Source organism: Anser anser (assembly GCF_964211835.1).
Source record: "Anser anser genome assembly, chromosome: Z".
Classification (NCBI taxonomy): domain Eukaryota; kingdom Metazoa; phylum Chordata; class Aves; order Anseriformes; family Anatidae; genus Anser; species Anser anser.
This window is the reverse complement of record NC_139723.1, coordinates 35,246,490-35,265,651: the sequence shown is the minus strand read 5'-3', so window position 1 is coordinate 35,265,651 and position 19,162 is coordinate 35,246,490. Positions and strand designations below refer to the sequence as shown.

Here is a 19,162-nt window from a genome sequence, read left to right as displayed (position 1 = left end):
AGTAGTCTGCTAAGACTAACAGTCTTCTTCACTAGTTAAGAGTAGTTCCACAGGTTTAAGGTCAGAACAAACTGCTTGATATTTTAGCTGAATTCTCCATAAAAAAGGCGATTATATTTCACCAAAACACCCCAATATCAGACTTAATGGTCTTAGTTATACCAATACACCTAATCCTATAAGCTGTCTAATAAGATATCTTTCTTAAGTAATATTACACAGTCATATACATGTACATCTGGACTTCAGAAGCCTTTCTCCTGTATGCAGGCTGTAGAGTAATTTTCACCCTACACCAGCAGCCAATGAAGAAGTTTGTATTAACTTACTATTATTTATTTATTTATTTGGTTTGGGACTATAAGCATGTTACTATATTGTGTTTAAGCTTTATTGGAAATGGAGAAATTTTTACTTTACATACATACTTACATTATTCTGTCTAGAACACTACTTTAAGCTTTTACTGTAAACTTTCAATAATCTAAGGAAAAAAAATAAAATAAATAAACCCAAGAAGGAACAGAGCAGCATATCAACAACAGATAATGATAAATTGCCTAACAATTTCTATTTGAAAGGCTAAAATCACTCAGTGGAATTGACTGTGACAAACATCAGGTTTCAGTGTCTTGTGGGAAAGCTGACCCTATTGCTTCTACTTCAGTATTAAAAATAAATAAATAAGTAAATAGATAAATAAACAGCTTGTTAGCTGGAGGAGTGCAGTGTAGTCTGTCTTTGGCTAAGATTTGATTAAAATTAATTTTGCAGTTTAATTTCAAGATCATGTCAAAGCTGTCAATATTTTCCATTTTTTCTAAATCACTCCTTTGTGATGCCTAAAAAATCCCAAATTACTATATTTTACCTCTCCAATAAATTGCTTTACAATTGAAACATAAACTAAACCCAGCCTGGGTACTAACAAATGTATTATGAAGACAACAGGAGACAACACAGGAGACTCACCACAAGGACAAATCTTTCTTTTGGTAAGATATGTGCCCCAAAGAGCAAAGTTTCTGCCCATGGAAATGAAAACTGCAAAGCTGTTATTCAGATGTCAGTTGGTTCCATTTTTTTCTGTTCAGGAAGTTTATGCATGCTGAAGTTACTAAGCTTTGCAAAGATGACTTAGAGAAGCAAGGCAGTACCACCTCCTGCACGGCAGCCCTGTCAGCGCAGAAGACAAAGGAATGGCCTCACTGAGTCCTCATCTGCTAGTTTGTTTCTGTATTAAGCTATTGCACATTGACTTCATATCTCCTCTTTGTGCAGAATAACTTCTTGCAGAGAAGCCAGTATGCTCTCAGGTAATCCAGGAAACAAGAAGCTCTTCAAAGTTACCAGCTAGAAAACTGATAGCTACACATACCAGAGCAGCCTCAATGTCAGTATGAGTTAGATTTCTAAGTACTTAGCCAGAATGCTCCATGCGTTTTGCAACCTCTACTGAGCTTTAGGAGTTTTGTAGCTCCTGAATTATTGGAGTCTACTGAGTTTTACAAATGATCAGTAAGTCCTTCCTTTTTGAAAACAGAGTTGTCAGGGATACTAAGCCATTATCCATCCTACTGCACTACCCTAAAACTGTGTCAGGAAAACCAAAACCACTCCTTCTAGAGGTTCACTATATCTTTTTTCTTTTTCTTTTTTTTTTTTTTTTTAATGCCTTCCTGTGATGGAAACTCTCCAAGAGTTATAATCTATTCTTAACTGTCTTCAGCAGCATTAAGAGGATGTCTTCTAAGACTCTGCAGGCATACAAGTAAATTACTGAAACTGTTAGAAAAAAAATAAAATTAGTGTGTCGCAATATGACTTTACTTTACCCTGGTTCCATAACTTATGTATCTGCATATGCTGATCTGTGTATTCATGTCCACTGGGGCTGGTTAAAAACCTACAAAAGGTTTTAAAGCTGTTTTCAGAAAATTTTAGAATGATGGCTTTAAAACAAACAAACAATGAAACATTTTTTCTCTGTACATTTTATCATTGAAAATCACTGAAGTATACCAAAATAGGTTTTAAAAACATCAATACAACTTCATTACACAGGAAAATTCCTATGTTTTGGTAAACTGAAATTGTGAGCAATTTTTTGTTGGTGGTAAAAGAAGAAAATTGAGAGATGCAAACTTTTTCAATCAAAATTGTCAATATTTTTCCTAGTCCATTAAAACCACATTTACTAACAAAAAAGGATACTACAATAGCTCTTTTCATTTACAGCAGGCACCATCTGTTTTGTGTATTGAAAGGGGATGGCTTAAAAGAAGAAGCAACTGGTCACAGCAGCCATTCAACAGGTTTTAAGCAAAACTAAGAAATATGTGGGTAGGATCCAAAAAGCAGCAAGGAAGAAACTGGCCTTGGTTTCTACCTCATCTATCCATGTGTAAGAAGTATTTTCACCAGTATGACTTCCTATATCAGTGGTCTGCTGTGTAACTTCATTATGAATTTACTGAAAAAAAAAAAAAAATACAGTCTTCCTCTGTATTTCAGTAGCCTTTGCAATCTCCTTGAAAAGGATGGTTCATGTGATCTGCAGGACTTGCCATGAAGATGCTTGAAAGGCTCCATTCCCTTTAGTTCCAGTGTGAACACCAGAAATGGATTTTGGACAAAGTTTCTGCTGCAAGGTCAATTTTTATTTGCTTCTTTTTACTTTAAGGAAGTGCTTTCATTTACATTGTATATATATTTTTTTTTTCTTCCACAAATTACTTGCTGATCTTCATGCTCAATAGAAATGGGCACAGCAGACCCAGAATGCACCTCTGAACCAAGCCATCCACTGTTCCTGCACAGGCCTTCTGTTCTGGGGGAAACCCATCTAACATTTTTAACTTTATGCTGCTACATCCATAGATATGCATTACTTCAGACAGACCTCTTCCTACTACCTCTCTGAGGACATCATTTGCCTGATTCAGAAGTAATGTAGTAATGTAGAACCTTTCTCAAAAACAAATCTGGTTGATTTTTTTTTCTTCTTCTCCAGATTCTCAGTACTCATGGCTCCATCTACTCTTTGTTCAGCTACTACATTGACAGAGAAATCCAGGAGAATCCTGAGCTTCTGCCATCCACCTAAGCTTGTGTACTTCTCCATACGGAGGAAAGGAAACGAGGAAAGGAGATATTCACACAGGTCATATAGTCTCACACTTTAGTGATAGGTGTCAGGTCTCATAGGCTTCTACAGAGGAAGAATAGCACCACACTTATCACCTATTTACTACATGTCTTGATTTGCAACATAACATGACCAAAATGGAGGGCTCCAGTCATGTGAGAAGGACAAACCTAGCAGCAGGACAAGGATATAGATGGATTGGAGGTCCTGTGACTGGATGTGAGTGAACAGCTATCATCACACACCATCTGGAAGGCCCTTATCACATAATGAACTAGCAGAGATAGGACAACAGTCACACAGAGGGACGTACATTCATGATACCATATAGAATGTTTTAGGTGACCTTCAGAGTAAAGTAGTAGGAAATCTACTAAAACCAGGTTACACAGAAAAGAGTACTGATGAGAAAATGTTTTGTAAAGGAATTCAGTGAGAGAGAGAAAAGAAAAAAAAAAAAAAAAGAAAAAAAGTGATTTAACCCAGCTTCCTCTGCTTCTCTTCAGTAAAATAATAGGGATTTTCTTTTCCTTCTTCACCTGAAGCTATGGAAAATTATTATTTGTACACACATTTTGATCTTGTTCAAATACAGAATCATTTATGATTCTAATTACTTTGCATTACTTACATGCCATGCAGTCTTTATGTTTAAGTTAAACTGCCAATGAACCTGCAAGAACTAGAGTATTAGGTTCCATATTACTAAGATTATAGCACAAGATTGTTGGGAGTCTGCTGGAATTTTTGTGAGGTTACCAGTTTGCTGACTTGTCTTAAGACCTGTCAGGTTAAGCTGATTAATCAGCTCCTTATGGCTGCAAGAAGCATTATAGACCACTATTGGGAAAAGAACAGAGCTCATAGCCTAGAAGAATAGCTTTGGAAAATGTAAGGAGTTGTCTCAATGGAAAAATTGACAGAATGCTTAAAAGATAAATTATATGCAGAAATAAATGCTGTACACAATTGGTCTTTTTCAACTACACTAAAAGTACTTTTTCAACCACATCACTAAGAATGTTGCCTGTTTTCCAAAGCCAAGAGTTTCATAGCTGAAGTTACACTCCAGTTCACCATTACTGGAAGCAGCATATGGAATGGAAATAAAAAGCAACAAGGTAACTGTACTTCTGTGGTATTCTGTTGTCTACCATGACCATGGGTAAGGATTCATCAGGCCCATAATTTATGGCTGAAATGATACTCTGAGACCTGTCTGCATGATTTTTATTGATTTCCTCAAAATGGCTGAAGTTTTAGAGTATTTGTGGCTTAGGAACAAATTGTGCTTTTTAAAAAGATGCAGACAATAAGGTTCCTGATACTATAGTTTGATAGACTCAATAGCAGAATTCAAAGCTCATTTGCTCATATTACCAAATTTTCATTGATTCATTCTAAAGTAGGGTTGGTTTCTCTTTGAAAAAGCACAATAAAAATTTTAGTAATTCATACAAGAAAGAACATTCTGTACTTCCCATCAGATTTGTTTTCTCCTCTACCATTCATTTTGCAGGGAAAGCCTGATTTCTTTCCATGGGCAACTGCAAATTTGGTGGTAGTGGTGGGAGCAGGCAAAGGGCAGTAACCTCCCAATCTCTTGTGCAGGCTTCCCTGCAGCTGACTGCTAGAACAAAGCACACTTCAGAGTACTGAAAGGTTTGAACCTGTCCTTAGTTAGGTCAGTGAAAATGTTTCCATGGGTCTGAATTGCCAAGGTAAAGCCACAGTTCTGAAAACCTTGACTGGCTTGCTGCTTTGCATATAGGCAGCTCACCAAGGTCCAATGAATAATGAAGTGAAAATCTAACCAGGTAATGATTTCAAGAAAAGAGAAACGTTTAAATAAGAAGAGACTCACTTCCTCTCACTACAGTTTTGCATTGCCAGCCAAGAGCAAATATTTCTTTTACAACAAAGATACTTTAAGAGTGCTCAATTAAAGGCAGGATTACCAGATATGTATAAGTCTATGCAGCTGTACCATTTACATCAGCAGGACATGTGGTCCATTAGTGATAAAGTTTAGGGAACATGGTCCAAGTTTCCATCATGGGCTGAAGGAGGAAGGACATTGGGCCAGCACTCTTTTTCAAGGCCTAGTAACATTGTCAAAGCAGAATGACTGAGCCATACAGTATGGCAGAACTAGAATTCATATAACAAATACTGGGTGTGAATGACATCCATTACTGGACTATTATTTTCAAAACTGGTGCCTAGGAACAAGTATGGAAAATGCTGTAAGGACAGCTAGGTAAATATCACTGAGTCAAATTCAGGGACATATGCCAAAAGCAAGTGAACAAATTCAGTCCTTGCAGCAATACTGCAAAGTAGCTGTTTTCCTGAAGTATCTGTTGCTTCTCTTCACACTTTCCTGGCACACTTCATATTCCAGGTTAGCAGTTTTGGTGTGCCTTTGATCTCTGTAGCAACAGGGGAATTGCCGGTTAAACTGTCACTTTCTCAGACTCCCTGTCAAAGGCACATCTTCTCTCACATGCAAAATCAGCACCGCTTAGTCAGATTAAGTGTAGGATTAGTAAAGGGATATAGATGTTTGTATCCATTTATTTTCTTTCTTCTTATTACAAAATAAAAAACAAAACAAATATATAAAAAAAACCTTTCCATAACCATGACTATTAGACTAAGCATGTCTTCATCTCATGAAGAAGAGCAACCTGAATTATTAAGGACACCTCAATATAAGCATCTACATTTTTACAAGTATCCGAGGCCTACTTTTCCATAATGTTCCTTCCTTCCCATCTGAAAAAAAACTGAAAATTAGAGAAAGTGTTTTAATATGGACAGGCAGAGGAACTGATGCTCAATTCCCAAGTGATTATCCATAACAATTAATTTTTAAGAGATTATAAAGCTTGAGTTATATTCTATTGTCATATACATACCCTGTGAAGTTGCTTCCACGTGATGTCACAGAAAAGGAAGAGGACATATACAAAAGGTTCAATGGAATTTAACTTGAGGGCTGTAATTGTCTCTATTTCTCTTCTTAGGATTGAATTGTCCTGTCAGGGCACTACTACAACTTACTGTCTGCGATCATGAATGCAATGATTTTGTTGGGCAATTTATGTTTGCTTATCCCTATGCTGATAAGGATTGTTACCTAAAAGTGAGAATGGAAACTTACAAAGAAGAAGAGCAGGTACCATCATGCTGAGCAGTCTCCTACTGTGATAGAATCTTCACTGAAATCAAATGGGCTGTCTTCAATGTAAGCTACAGTTCAACTCTGTACGTCCACCAGGTCTCAAGCCCATATTTTTATAGATGGTAGCCACAACCAGCAACACGCTGAAAAGCTAGGAGTCTCCATGACTATCGCAGTCCACAGAGCTCTATCCAGTGAATGAAAAATGAGCATGAAAGACGTAAATAGGGGAGCAAACTAACATTTCTGAAAACACTCCACATCTTCAAGGGGATGCACTATGACGCAAAATTATTATCTCTACCACAAACCTCATGTTACAGACTTGCTTTCATTAGAAGTTTGGATGAAATGAAATTACGCCAGTGAAGTAAACAAATCAGGTCCATGCGGGGACTGAAAAAAAAAAAAAAAAAAAAAAAGTAATGTAGAGATATATTCCTGAGCAGACATGTGATGATTACAGTTAAGAATTGGTTGTGTAGCATAGTAGATGCCATGGCATTTCCTCATCTACCACCACCCCATTCACTGCAGGGTGGAACCTTCTTCTCTGACCCCGGTTTATAACTAGGTTAAATGTGCCAGAGGTGGGGAACTGTTTTCCATTCTTAGTCACTGTAGATCTGGCCCAGCATTGTCCAAGCAAAGTGGGGAGGTGAATACTTTCCAACTTTCCAAATGTCAGTGTCTTGGTTAATAGGCCAACACCATTCCATCCTCCAATGATACATAAATGAAACAGTCTTAATGACCCCCAAATAAATTAAGTCCTGAAATAAGAGTACAATCTTCTAGACCACACTTCAGAAGAAAAATACAAAATCTGGGGCCTAAAAGGAAGCAAGAACAACTTCCATCTCATTATCTGAACCAATAAGAAGCAGTTACAGTCAATAAGACACACGTAGCAAGAAACATTTTTGCATACATTTCTTGAAAATACTAATATTGATACAGAATACATTTTAAAAAAAAAAAAAAAAAAGACAACTTTATTCCACTACAGAAAAGAGATTTTAGAGGCCCATGTTCAGATACAGTATGTTAAAGGAGTGCATGTTAGTATGGGGCTGGATTATGGCTTTTCTTTAAGCAGAAAGTGTTCCAAACTCCAACTAAAAAATTTATTTCTGGTGACTCTTCCTTCCTGCCTATCACCTATCAGCATTTCTGACTCTGCTCTATTATTACTCTACTACAGGTGGAGAAAAACAGCAGACTTATTTTAGACTGCTGCAGTGCTGCACTTGTTCTTTCCTCACCAAACCAGAGATGAAAGTGTTGTGTATCGTGCCTACTTGCAAAGACATACACACACCTGAGGGATCACTCAGTGTGGCACACCTGGAGAATGACAGTTTTGAGTGAAGGTACAATAACAGTGCAAAACCTCTGGAGAGCGAAGGAAATAGCAACATTTTTCATGATGGCCTCCAGAACGATGGAGAAAAGAGCAGCAGTCTGTCTCCCACCCCATTAAAAGCTCACCCACTGGTACTCTTCTTTCTTCCTTGCTTCACATATCTCTGAAGCAGCTAAAAGCAGATTTAGTAGCACGCTGTCACACCGCTCGGCACTGGTGAGAGCAGACACACTTCTTTCAGCTTGACAAAGGAGACCCATGAATTCCCTCTAAGAGATTCAAAGACTTTTCCAGGTAGTTACCTGTTCAAAGTCTGTAGGGAGATAGCAGGGGAGGAGCGTTGCCTTCCCCCATTAACTCATCTCAGAGAGTGAACAAGGAAGACAAGCTCTCTTTCCTAATCCACTTTTGGGAAGGGAATCCATTGAAAGCTACAGCCCAGCACAAAGCACAAACAACCCAAGAGATCTATTGGCACTCATGTTAAGACAACCCAAATTTGCTCCCTTTTTGAATATGAGAGGCACTGAATGATGTTGATGTGACGATACGTCAACTCCTGTAGGTGCTGGCCTTGTAAGTGGCGGTTGTTTTTAGTTCTGTACCATTAGACACTCTCCCAGTCCCAGCAGGAGTTTACTTGTATTTCAAATATTCAGTGAGCATCTGCTAGTGAGTTTTGGTTCCCATCTACCTCCACCAAGAGAAAACAAACTACACCAAGCTTTACAAGACAGACAGGAATTGAACCTAGAAAGTAAACACAGGCTTGCCTCTGGAGATCCCAAGCTGGGTGAACTGCAAGGGCTTCAGGCTCCGCAGTGGGTACCCTGAATGCCCTGGACAGCTATTTTCATGCTACTGTGTCTGTCTCCCAAAATCATCAACGACAGTTTGGAACCCAAGCTCCAAATTTTGAAACCACAGTCACTGAGCAGCCAAAGCTGCAGCCTGGAATCTGACTGCTGGGTCTAAGCCCTTGCGCAGGGAGGCATGGAGGTGCTGGGACTCAGCACCTGAATCCAGGCTGACAATCACAGTTGCTGAAAGACTTTTGGTCTGGGTGCTGACTAAGGGAGTAGGTAAGATCATGTCTCAGTGACAAGCCACGTGACATCTCACCTGGTCTTCTCCTACGGATATGTTCAAAAAGAGAGAGCTCTCCATTCACAAGGAATGTCTGTATCAGCCTGAGTCACCACTGCTGAAATACCTCCACCACACACTCTGTCCTGAGGAGATTCTGATATCCATGTCCATATTTGTCACCAGTTCATTTCATGAGTGGTTTCACCAAGTTCAGTCAGGTCATAAGTGGAATATTAACCAAAGTCAGTCAAACTATTGGTGGAATAAAGCTCTGAATATGCATAACACTAGCCTGCCTACCTACTACAATATGGTATTTACCCTGATAATAGATTTCTGGGAAAAAGTACTCAAGAAGAATGAAAATGATATACGAATCCTGTAGCGCCCTATTGTCTTTCAATATGTTACCTTTTCTCAGAATTCCTCAGTACAATTTCTATGTTTAAGCCTATGAGGTGCTTATGACTATACCCATTAAAACTGAATTCTCAAATACATTTTCCAGATTCTGTGTGGCACTGCTTGATTTTATTTCATATCATGGATGACACAAAACTGGGGGAGTGGCTGACTCACTAGAGGGTCATGCAGCCATCCAGAGGAACCCTGACAGACTGGTGAGGTGAGATGACAAAAATCTCTTGCAGTTCAACAAGGAGAAGTGCAGACCACACCTGGGTAGGAACAGCCCCAGGCACCAGGACGTGCTGGGAACCACCCAGCTGTAAAGCAGCTCTGCAGCTCTGGGGGGATCCTGGTGGACACCAAGTTGAGTATGATTGCCACTAAGAAGGCTGAAGTTTGTTCTTGGCTGCACTAGTCAAAGTACAGCCAGCAAGTCAGAAGAGGTGATCCTTCCCCTCTACTCAGCATTGGTGAGGCCACACCTGGAGTACTTTGCCCACTTCTGGCCCCCCAGTAAAAAACAGACCTGGACACTGGAAAGAGTCCAATGCAGGGCTACCAAGGCGATCAAGGGATTGGAGCAGGCACCTCTCCTATGAGAAGAGGCTGAGAGAGTTGGAACTCTTCCACTTGCGGAAGAGAAGGCTCAGATGGGATCTTATCAACCTGTATAAATATCTGCAAGGCGGGAGCAAAGATGTCCAGGCTCTTTTCAGTGAGGCACAGTGCCAGGACAAGAGGTAATGGGAACAAAATGGAATAGAAGAGGTTCTCTCTGAACATCAGGAAGCACTTCTGTGTTGTACAGAGGACTGAGCCCTGGAACAAGTTGTCCAGAGAGGTTGTGGAGTCTCCCTCCTTGGAGATCTTCAGAAGCTGTCTGGACATGGTCCTGGGCAACCTGATCTAAGTGTTCCTGCTTGAGATGGAGGGATTGGACCAGATGTCCTCCAGAGGTCCCTATGAACCTTAACCATACTGCGATTCTATGATTTATATGGTTACCCATAAACAAAAGTCTATGTGAGCTCATAAAGTAAAAATCAAAATACACATACACTTTAAAAGAAGCACACAAGTAACCAGTTACTGTCTTTTTAGTGGTTCTTAATAATTTCCTAAAACTTCAGAAGTCTGAAGTTTAATCCACTGAAAATGACTGAAGAGTCTTTGAATGAGGAAAGTTGAGTATAGTTCCATATCTTTGTTCGTTCAGGAAAAGGAAGGATTACTTAGAACAGAAAAGAACCACATAATAATATTTTTTGTTCCTAAACCTCCTTGTATGAGGCATCCATATTTTAAAAATTGCCCCAAACACATCTGATATTGTGTTGTATATATTATAAAATATTACAAAATGCCATGAGAAAAGAAATAAAATGATAGTCTAATCAGTATCTATTTTAGATTCAGAAAAAAAATAATTGTGACCAAATACAAACTGTTGGTCTTGTCTCTTAAATGCCTATGCTCAACGTGAAGATTGTACCATATTTCATTAGAATTGCTACCAGGTGGAATAGACACAGGTTTCACCATCTTTCATTAAGATGTAGAATGATTTAATGCAATTGTGTTGTATATATATTTTAAATAGTCCTTCTTTTTCTGGCTTTAAAGAGTTAAAAACTGAACTTTCTAAATCTGTATTTTACTGTGCTATTAAAAGCTTTTCATTTCAGTAAATCTTGTTGTTCAATACAACGATTTTTAGTTTAATTCTCAACATTTCTCTAAAACTTCAAGAAAAAAGATGTGTCAAATATCACCATATGTTAAATGTTGACTTTTTCCTAACAGCAATCAGTATATCTATGTTACTGATCTGGAGTTATGCTGATTTTGGTCATAATATAGTCTTGTACATTCTAGTGTGTAAATAGGTCCATTTTTATCTTGCAATTGTTTTAATCTGTCATGACTACTGTAATCCAGTATTTCTAATAAGATTTGTCTGTATCTTGCATAAACAGAGCTATAGCAAACTGGAATTCACAAATAAGAAGATTGTGTTAGTTAAGGGAAGATTTATTTTTGAATAAAATAAGTTTGGACCATCCTTTCAGAACATACAAATAATAAGTACAAATTATTGGGATTATTGGGATCTTGGACTTAATATACAACATTCTGTTTTCAGAGGTCATTTTGCTTGGGAATTGCTGGCAGTAGTACTCTACAGCATACTGTTATCCAGCTAACACTGAAGATGTCAGGTGGGAGTGACCTAATGAAGACCCTAGCCTTAAACCTGCCTGCTGTCCGATTGTTTCCTGCTCTCCCCTTGGGTGCAGGACAACCCGACCTTGTGGACTTCCTAGCTGTGCTGAAAGAGTGATTCATCTCATACACACCATATCTGAATTTTATTTTTATTTATTTATTTATTTTATTTTTGTTTTTAGTACTTTCATGGCCACAAAACTCTTCCAATAACTTCATTTGAATATCAGCTGTAAGAGAGTAGAGGGCTATTCGTACATTTAGGGCATTTGGACTGAGATTCGGTTCATATCATGGTTTTTATAATGGATTGATATCTAAGCAGAGAAAAGTCACCTTCATCTCCCGGTGACTTGGTTCTTTACCTGTAAATTGCATTTGACATTATATCCTTCTTGTATGACCTGCAACACATTTGGACCTCAGGCAGTTCTATAATAAAAGCAACAGCAGTCCCAGGACAGATCCCAAGACCAGTGCAGGCAGAATGATCATGTCATACATGTAGGAACTGGCTGATACAAGCTGTAGAAAAACAGCTAAAACCTGTTATACCTTCTGCCCTCCTTCTGTGGAAGTTTACAAGCAAATTAACAGTTCTAGAATTTCAAGAGAAACAGAGAGGAAAGCAAGGTACTCAGTAGTGTCAACCATATATTATCAATATCGTAAAAACTAGGACTGCTCTTAAGGGTTCTTTCTCTCTATGCTCTGCCTATGACTTGGTACTGTTTAGCTTTTGAATAGCTGGCGAGAAGTAGATGGGCAAAATAAATCCATTCCAATCCCAATATTACTTGCTCCATATAAATATATATTTATGTGTGTACAAACAGACACATAAATATATATGTGTGTTTTCCTCTTGTGCAGATGAAATTACATGGACTGAGGAAATTTTCCTGTCTTCCTTTTTTTTTCTTCTGCAGATAGCTTAAAACATTAAAGAAGCTCCACAGACCAAGCACTGAACTGAATTTATTTGTGCATTGCATATGCTGATTTCTGTGACCATTTCAAGAGCTGTGTTAAAAGAAGTGTTTAAGATTGTGATGTCAAACCCACGAGAGTAAGACAATATAAGTCTTACAAACAACATCTCAGCATAGCACCCACTGAGAACCCTAATAAAAGTATGCCTACTTTAGCTTAATGATCAAATCCTATTTCTTTCCACACCCAATCCATCTGCATCCTGAACAAGGAGCCACAACCACTTCTCCCTGCAAAGTTGTCTCAAGTAAGGGCAGCTTTCTGCTTTTTTTTGTTTGTTTGTTTTTTTACTTCTGTTTTAGAAGCTTATGGTAATGATTGCCAAGAAAGCACAGTAGTGCTGGTTGGACCTTGGTCAGCCTCTCCCTGGCAATGGCTTGTATACACTCTTGTTGGCATCAGCCATCTTTCAGTGAAGTCAAAATAGACAGAAAAACCTGCTAATAAGTAAAGAAGTTTCTGTTGAGCACAAAGAAGCTGATTGCAGCCTGGCCTTTGGAGAAAGTCTTCATGCAGGTAGCAACAGGTTGCTACCACAGGAAAGGCCCCTGGCAAATGAGAAGAGTCTCTCCAAAACAAGGAAGCACAGGAATACCATGAAAGCATTTGTTAAAACATTTACTGTAGATGTAATCCCTCTGCTAATGTTCTCAGAAACTTTTGGAGCCTTACAAAAAGTTTAAATGGAAAAAAAAAACCCACAACACTTCCTTTGAAACAAAAACAACAAGAAGGAAATACATAAAGCATCAAAAATTTCAAGACAAACAACTCATCTTTGACAAGGTTAGAAGCAACTAACAACAGAGTCTTAGGTAAGAATAATGTTAGGCAATCTTAACTAGACGTTGCTACCTGAATGACCTCTAATTTAAAGCAAGGTTCTGATAAACACCTACTCTACTGCACAAAAGTGAGTTTTACTTGTCTTGCAAACAGCACAAGAAGACTTGCAGAACTGTTTCACTTTGACATTTCATTTTCACTTTGGATAAAAAGATGTCACTTGGTGATGTGACAGCAGTGCTGTGTATTATATCTGCAGCATCACTGGCTTTGTCAAATCAACATGGATAATTCAAGGCTACTGACTTCCCCTTTTAAAAAACTGCTATACCTGGGTTTAATTTTATTTCTTGCTTACCAGAATAATTCTGTATAGGAAAAGGAATATTAGAGCATTTGCACTTCTCAGATTTCAGGAGATCCTCAGAGGAACTACTCCTCCAAAAACAAGAAAAATATTCAAGCTCAACTTTAATTTCTTGTTTGCAAAGGAGATATTGGTGAGATCCTGGAAAGACATTTTCTACCATCATCATCATTATGGGAATGGACATTAACTATCATAGATACTGTTACCTGTAACAAGCTTGTTTTCTCCACTGCATATCCAAATGATCAACAATTTTCCCTGCATTTTTATCTAAATAGTGGTATTGCTTGTATTACTGCAATACTCGATAACTTCAAACCGAGGCAAAGTATTACTGAATGCTGATCAGGAGGAGTTGAGAACAGCAAGCTTAAATGACTTTCTAGCGGTCATACAAGAGGGCTGTGGCAGCTAAAGCTGAGTACAGACCCTCTGACTTCCTGTTCAAAGTCTTTGTGACAGTATTATCGTTTCTAATTGCAAGATCTGAAAGTAACATATGGTTTCCCTCTAAATCCATATTCTTTGTTTGTACTCCAGTAGCTCACAGGAGCTCACAGAGTCTAGACTAAGAGTTCATTGTGGTAGGCTCTGTCCAAACTCAGCATAAAAATATATAAAAGCCTTAGAAAGCCAACACATGTAGACAGTCTCAGTGGGGGAGAGCAAAGAAAGACTGAAAATGTTTGATGGTGGAGAAGCAAACAACAGAGCAGAATCAGCAACTGTGAAGGGAAGATATCCCCACACACCCAACACTCAGCCCTCATACCAGAGAATGTAGGTACTGTGATAAAAAGGGGTTCTGAGCAAAGGTTTGTAGTGGAGATGAGGTAAATATTGATAGGGAACCCATTCCAAGTTTATGCAGGGAAAGCACAAAGGTTTCATTTGGAAGATTGAAAACACCAAAGGTGGAAGGTGGCAGATTGGGCTGATCAGAAGTGGGATATTATTTATTGATGATGCTTCCAGTGAATAAGAGAGGATAAGTAGAACATGTCTGAAGGGTCTTGCAAATCGAGGTAAGTAGCTTGTATTCCAAATGCGAAAGAAGTAAAAATAATTGGAGACACACTAACTGAAGACAGTTGCATTCAAAATAACAGGATGGAAAGATTTACAAGTGAGACAAAGTGGCCTTAGTCTCCGCTAAAGACCAGAACAATTGTGTTAAGGGACAAGGCATAAGGAGCCTGAACAGCCATTTAGGTGATACAGATAAAGCAGAAACAATCATGTAGTTTATGCTGTGGAAAGAATGAAGAAGATTAAGTCATAACCTGGTTTTAAGGTTCTGAAGAAATGAAGACACTGCCAAGTGTGACCAGTGCTTTTCCACTGCGATAACTAAGCAGGTGACTACAAAAGCTGAGTGGGTGTCAGGCTCATGAATTCTGAGTTAGGCAGGTAGACCTTGGCCTGAGGACTATTCACTTGCCATGGAATTTCAGAAACTTAGGTTCTAGATCAGAGGGAAGGAGACAGGCCTGTAGAGCAATGTTGATCTGCTTGCCATCAGCATAGAAATGGTAACTGAGTTTGGTCTGCACAATAGAACAGCAAGGCAAAAAGGATAATGAAAGTCCCAGATCTTTATTCTATATGTGTCTATGTATATGTTCTAGTATAAGAACATTAAGTGGCCATGTGAGTCAGACTATCAACATGCTCTTTCCGTCAATAGCCAGAAACATACATAATTGGACATAAATAGGGTTCCTGGTCTACAGTTAAAAAGAACATTGAATTACAAGTCCAAAAGGGAGAACTTCCAACGTGATTTATGTTGATTTAATTCTACTCAGTGAATCTTTTGCTGATTTCAGCAGTAGAAGAGTTACAGCAGTTTCTGCATTGTAAGAATCATACCCAATGTGAAAGAGAATTGTGTGGAGGCAAAATGATAATGACATACCAATGGTTTGTACATCAGTGTAAATCAGGAGTATGAGCAAAGCCAGCAGAGTTATATAAATGAATATGAGAAGAATGCAATACACTACTAATTAATCTGTTAATCCCTGCACTCTGCGGAACCCGATTACCTACCTCTGAAAATGTAAGAAAAGGTTGTTTTGGTGTCACACTTAAAAACTCTTTTTCTCCCATAGATTTCAGCTACTTCTCTGAGGACTACAGTAAAGAAAATTTGATCCAAATTTACATGACCTCCCATGCCCACCAGCGTCCTTTTACTTCCCTTACCTACACGACCACATCTTTGAAATTTCATTCAGGGATACCTGGAAGTTGCTTGGACGTTTTGATTTAAAGCACATGGAGCTCTCTGTATGTTACACATAGCAGTCTTGTGGATGGGGAGGGTGGAGCTACATTAAACAACAAAGGTCTGTGGAATATGGAATATTCCATATGGCAATAGCACCTTACTCTGATGGAAGTTGCAGGGATACCACAAGAATATGTGAGGAATCAGGTGTTACTCACGAAGACTAAGGGCTTGAGAAGTTGGCTCACTAAAAGTGACTTTTACATTATTCCACAAGCTTACAATGATGGTTCAGTCCAGTATGGAAGTCAGTAATTTCTGCAAAGAAAGATGACAGCAGGTTGGGGTTGCTTAACAACTGGACTGTGCCAGCTTGGAGTGTTCATGAGCTCTCCAATAAATTAAAGATCATGTTATTGTCTGTTTATTGTAGATAAAACATAAACCTCATATAACCATCAAAGAGATTCCAGCACCCACTGTATCAACATCAGAAAGAGCATTTATGATTGTTGTCACACAAATACACACAAAAAGAAAGTAAAAGAAGAAGCTCAGCCTGACTAACATTTAGAGATATAAAGCCTTCATATCCCTTGGTCTTCTTTCCTTTGTGAGTTCCACAGGATTTTCATTTCCAGAGATATTATGCACTTGCTTTCAAAGGAATTCAATATTTTCATTCAGAAAAGTAATTTCACAGCAAAGTAACAGAGAGCAATGTCCTGGGTATTCATTTTCTGAGCCAATCTTTCAAAGTCAGTTTGTGTTGTGAGAAGCAGAGAAGACACGAAGAGGTATAAATCCTGTATACTTGGTTTCCACAGCCCTCCTCCACTGCTCTTCTCCAGGCGCAGGCTGCAGTGATGCCTGTGCAGAGAGCAGATGAAAAGAAGTACGTGGTGTCAGAAGAGGAGAGCTCTGAGCTCGGGTACAATGCAGCTGAATGCAACCCACGGCACCGAGCCTGAGCCCAGCACCCGGTGATGGCCTCACCATTTCTGCCCTGCAGTGAGTGTGGTATCAACATACCCATCACAGTAATCCAATGTATTTTCTCCTCATTGCTCCAAAAATCAGAGGAGAAAGCTGGGAGTCTAAGGCAAAAGGAGACAAGGTGTCTTACTTTCTTGGATGCTTCCGTGCAGATAAAAAGCTAATCCTGATAAAACCAACACTGAAATCCTTCCATCCCATGTAAAGTCAAGGTCACATGTTATTAGACAACCAAGGTTAAAGCCACACAATTTTCTGAGCCAAAAAAGATGGCCGGGGGGGGAGGGGTGGGGGGCTTGGCAGAGAGGAGGGGCTACACTAAGCGGGGGGGAAGCATCTCCCTCCTCTACTCACGGTCTTTGATGTGTTTCAGGAAAAGAAAACATTAGAAACCCTCCTGGTTTTTCCTGAAAGGTCCAGGGTGCGCTGAGAACAAGGTGGAGAAACAAGGCCCTGCCTACCCCTTTGTTTTGTGAAGCAGACATGCTCCACGACCTTGAGGATGACAACAACATTTGTTCCTCACACAAAGACAAAGCTGGCCACTGACTGCGCTTCCCCCTCCCCTCGCCCAACCACAAGCAGAATAGGCAGGATGTCGAACAAAGAAACAGCAGAAGCAGCAACGAGCATTACGTTCAGATTAGAGGACATTCAGGGTCTGTAAAAGTTCCATTAGAATAAGCACAAATCCAGTTTCAATGAGGAAGGGGTCTTTTCTCTCTCCTCCTTTGGTTTGTATTGTTAATCTTTCTTCCTGGATGACTCCTCACAAACGCTTTTTGTTTTCTTCTGTGGTTCTACGTGCCAGGACTATAAGGAGGAAAGGACTGAGGCCCTTTCTTGGCAAGCTTTCAAATCACTTCCATAGGAGACATACACCCTGTTGCCATCTCTCTAAGAGTATAAATTAAAGTAGTGATGAGCAGTCCAGAGCAATTCAAATGCTGGTAAAGCTTAGGTCCTTCTCCAGTCCCTCATTACAGTGAACACTCTGGCATCTGCTGCACAGCCTCAGTTTGAGGAATAAACCTACATACAGGAAGAAGTGAACTAGCAGAAAGTCTGCATTTACATTGCATCATGCCATGATGAAACAGGAATCGCTAATTATAATACAGCACATAAGGGGAGAGCAATTGCTGACAATTCCCATAGCAACAAGGTTACCTTTGACATATATATGTATACAATCACACACATATATATTGAACACACTTTCCAGTAAAGTCATTATTTCAGAGAGGCAGCTATTTTTTTTGCAAACCTTTTGCCAGAGTGAACGTTACTGTGATGGCGTTTTTCTTTCAATTTATCTGTCTTCCTCCCTTATACATATTTAGGCAAATAAAAATGATTCTTTACAGACACAGCCCACATGCCAGCTTCATATTTTCTGCAGATAACCTATTTTCATTCAGCTTAAAGTGCATCCTATCATTTTTATTCAGGACTCCAACCATTTATCCCAAGTGAAAAAGTTTTCAAGATACCTTACACAACTGTTTTTTTCCTAGGATCCATATGGAAGGTTCCAAACATCTTAAGAAAACAAAACCAAGCAACAAAATAGGTGATAAAAAACAGCTTAATACAGAAAATGCAATTTTAAGTTTTCTCATTTCTCTGATATTTTCTACAACTCTTTCACCTCTTTTCCTCTCTTTTTTCTTCACAGGTTAAAAAACTGGCATATGTGTTGCAGCTAGACACCTCCTAAAACATGAAGATAAACTCCTCATCCAGATTATTCAATTTATATAGGGTGAGATTTAGATTCACAATTCTAGATGAGAACATTTTTGCTCCTGATGGATGCCCAAGAAGTACCTGCCACTTGAGTGTCAGACTGTGTTCAAGCCTGCACCATTCTGTGGAAGGGAATGAAGATGAAGGAAGTTTTTCTTCTCCCCCAGAGGTCTGAGCCACAGTAACAGTCAACCTGTTGACTTCCGTGAGTTCTTGATGAAACTCCTTATGGTGGAGATTCTTTTGCACTGCCTAACTCTCCTCATGTCTCACTGTGCCTAGTCTCTCATCCACATTTGCACTGAGTCCAAGAGCAGTTTCATATAGTGCTTACCACAGACAGAGGACTAATATGGGTTTTAACAGTTACCTAAACTGTTTATACGGCCATCTTGAATAAAGCAAATTTGTTTGTCAACTAGTCTCCAGAATTAATCTCCACCCAGACTGTCAATCACACTGCAGCATTACTTTTTCAAGAAAATAGAGTGAATCAGACTTGAAAAAGCAAATCATTTTATCAAGATGAAATGAACAGGTTCCAGATATACTTTTTGCTCTTTGTAGCAACTGCATCCACACAAACACCTGCATGCATTCGTGATGAGTAA

The 19,162-nt window shown here is 39.0% G+C and overlaps 1 protein-coding gene and 1 long non-coding RNA gene across 3 annotated transcripts in view; both read right to left on the bottom strand.

Moving 5' to 3' along the window:
- Window positions 1–19,162, bottom strand: part of LOC310889717 (uncharacterized protein) — a 142,579-nt gene that overhangs the window by 90,689 nt on the left and 32,728 nt on the right. The gene's annotated exons all lie outside the window — the stretch shown is intronic.
- Window positions 16,215–17,295, bottom strand: LOC310889287. The gene is made up of 3 exons (XR_014576497.1): window positions 17,157–17,295; window positions 16,839–16,903; window positions 16,215–16,676 (listed from the first exon to the last, which is right to left on the bottom strand). It is a non-coding gene; the product is annotated as an uncharacterized lncRNA (long non-coding RNA).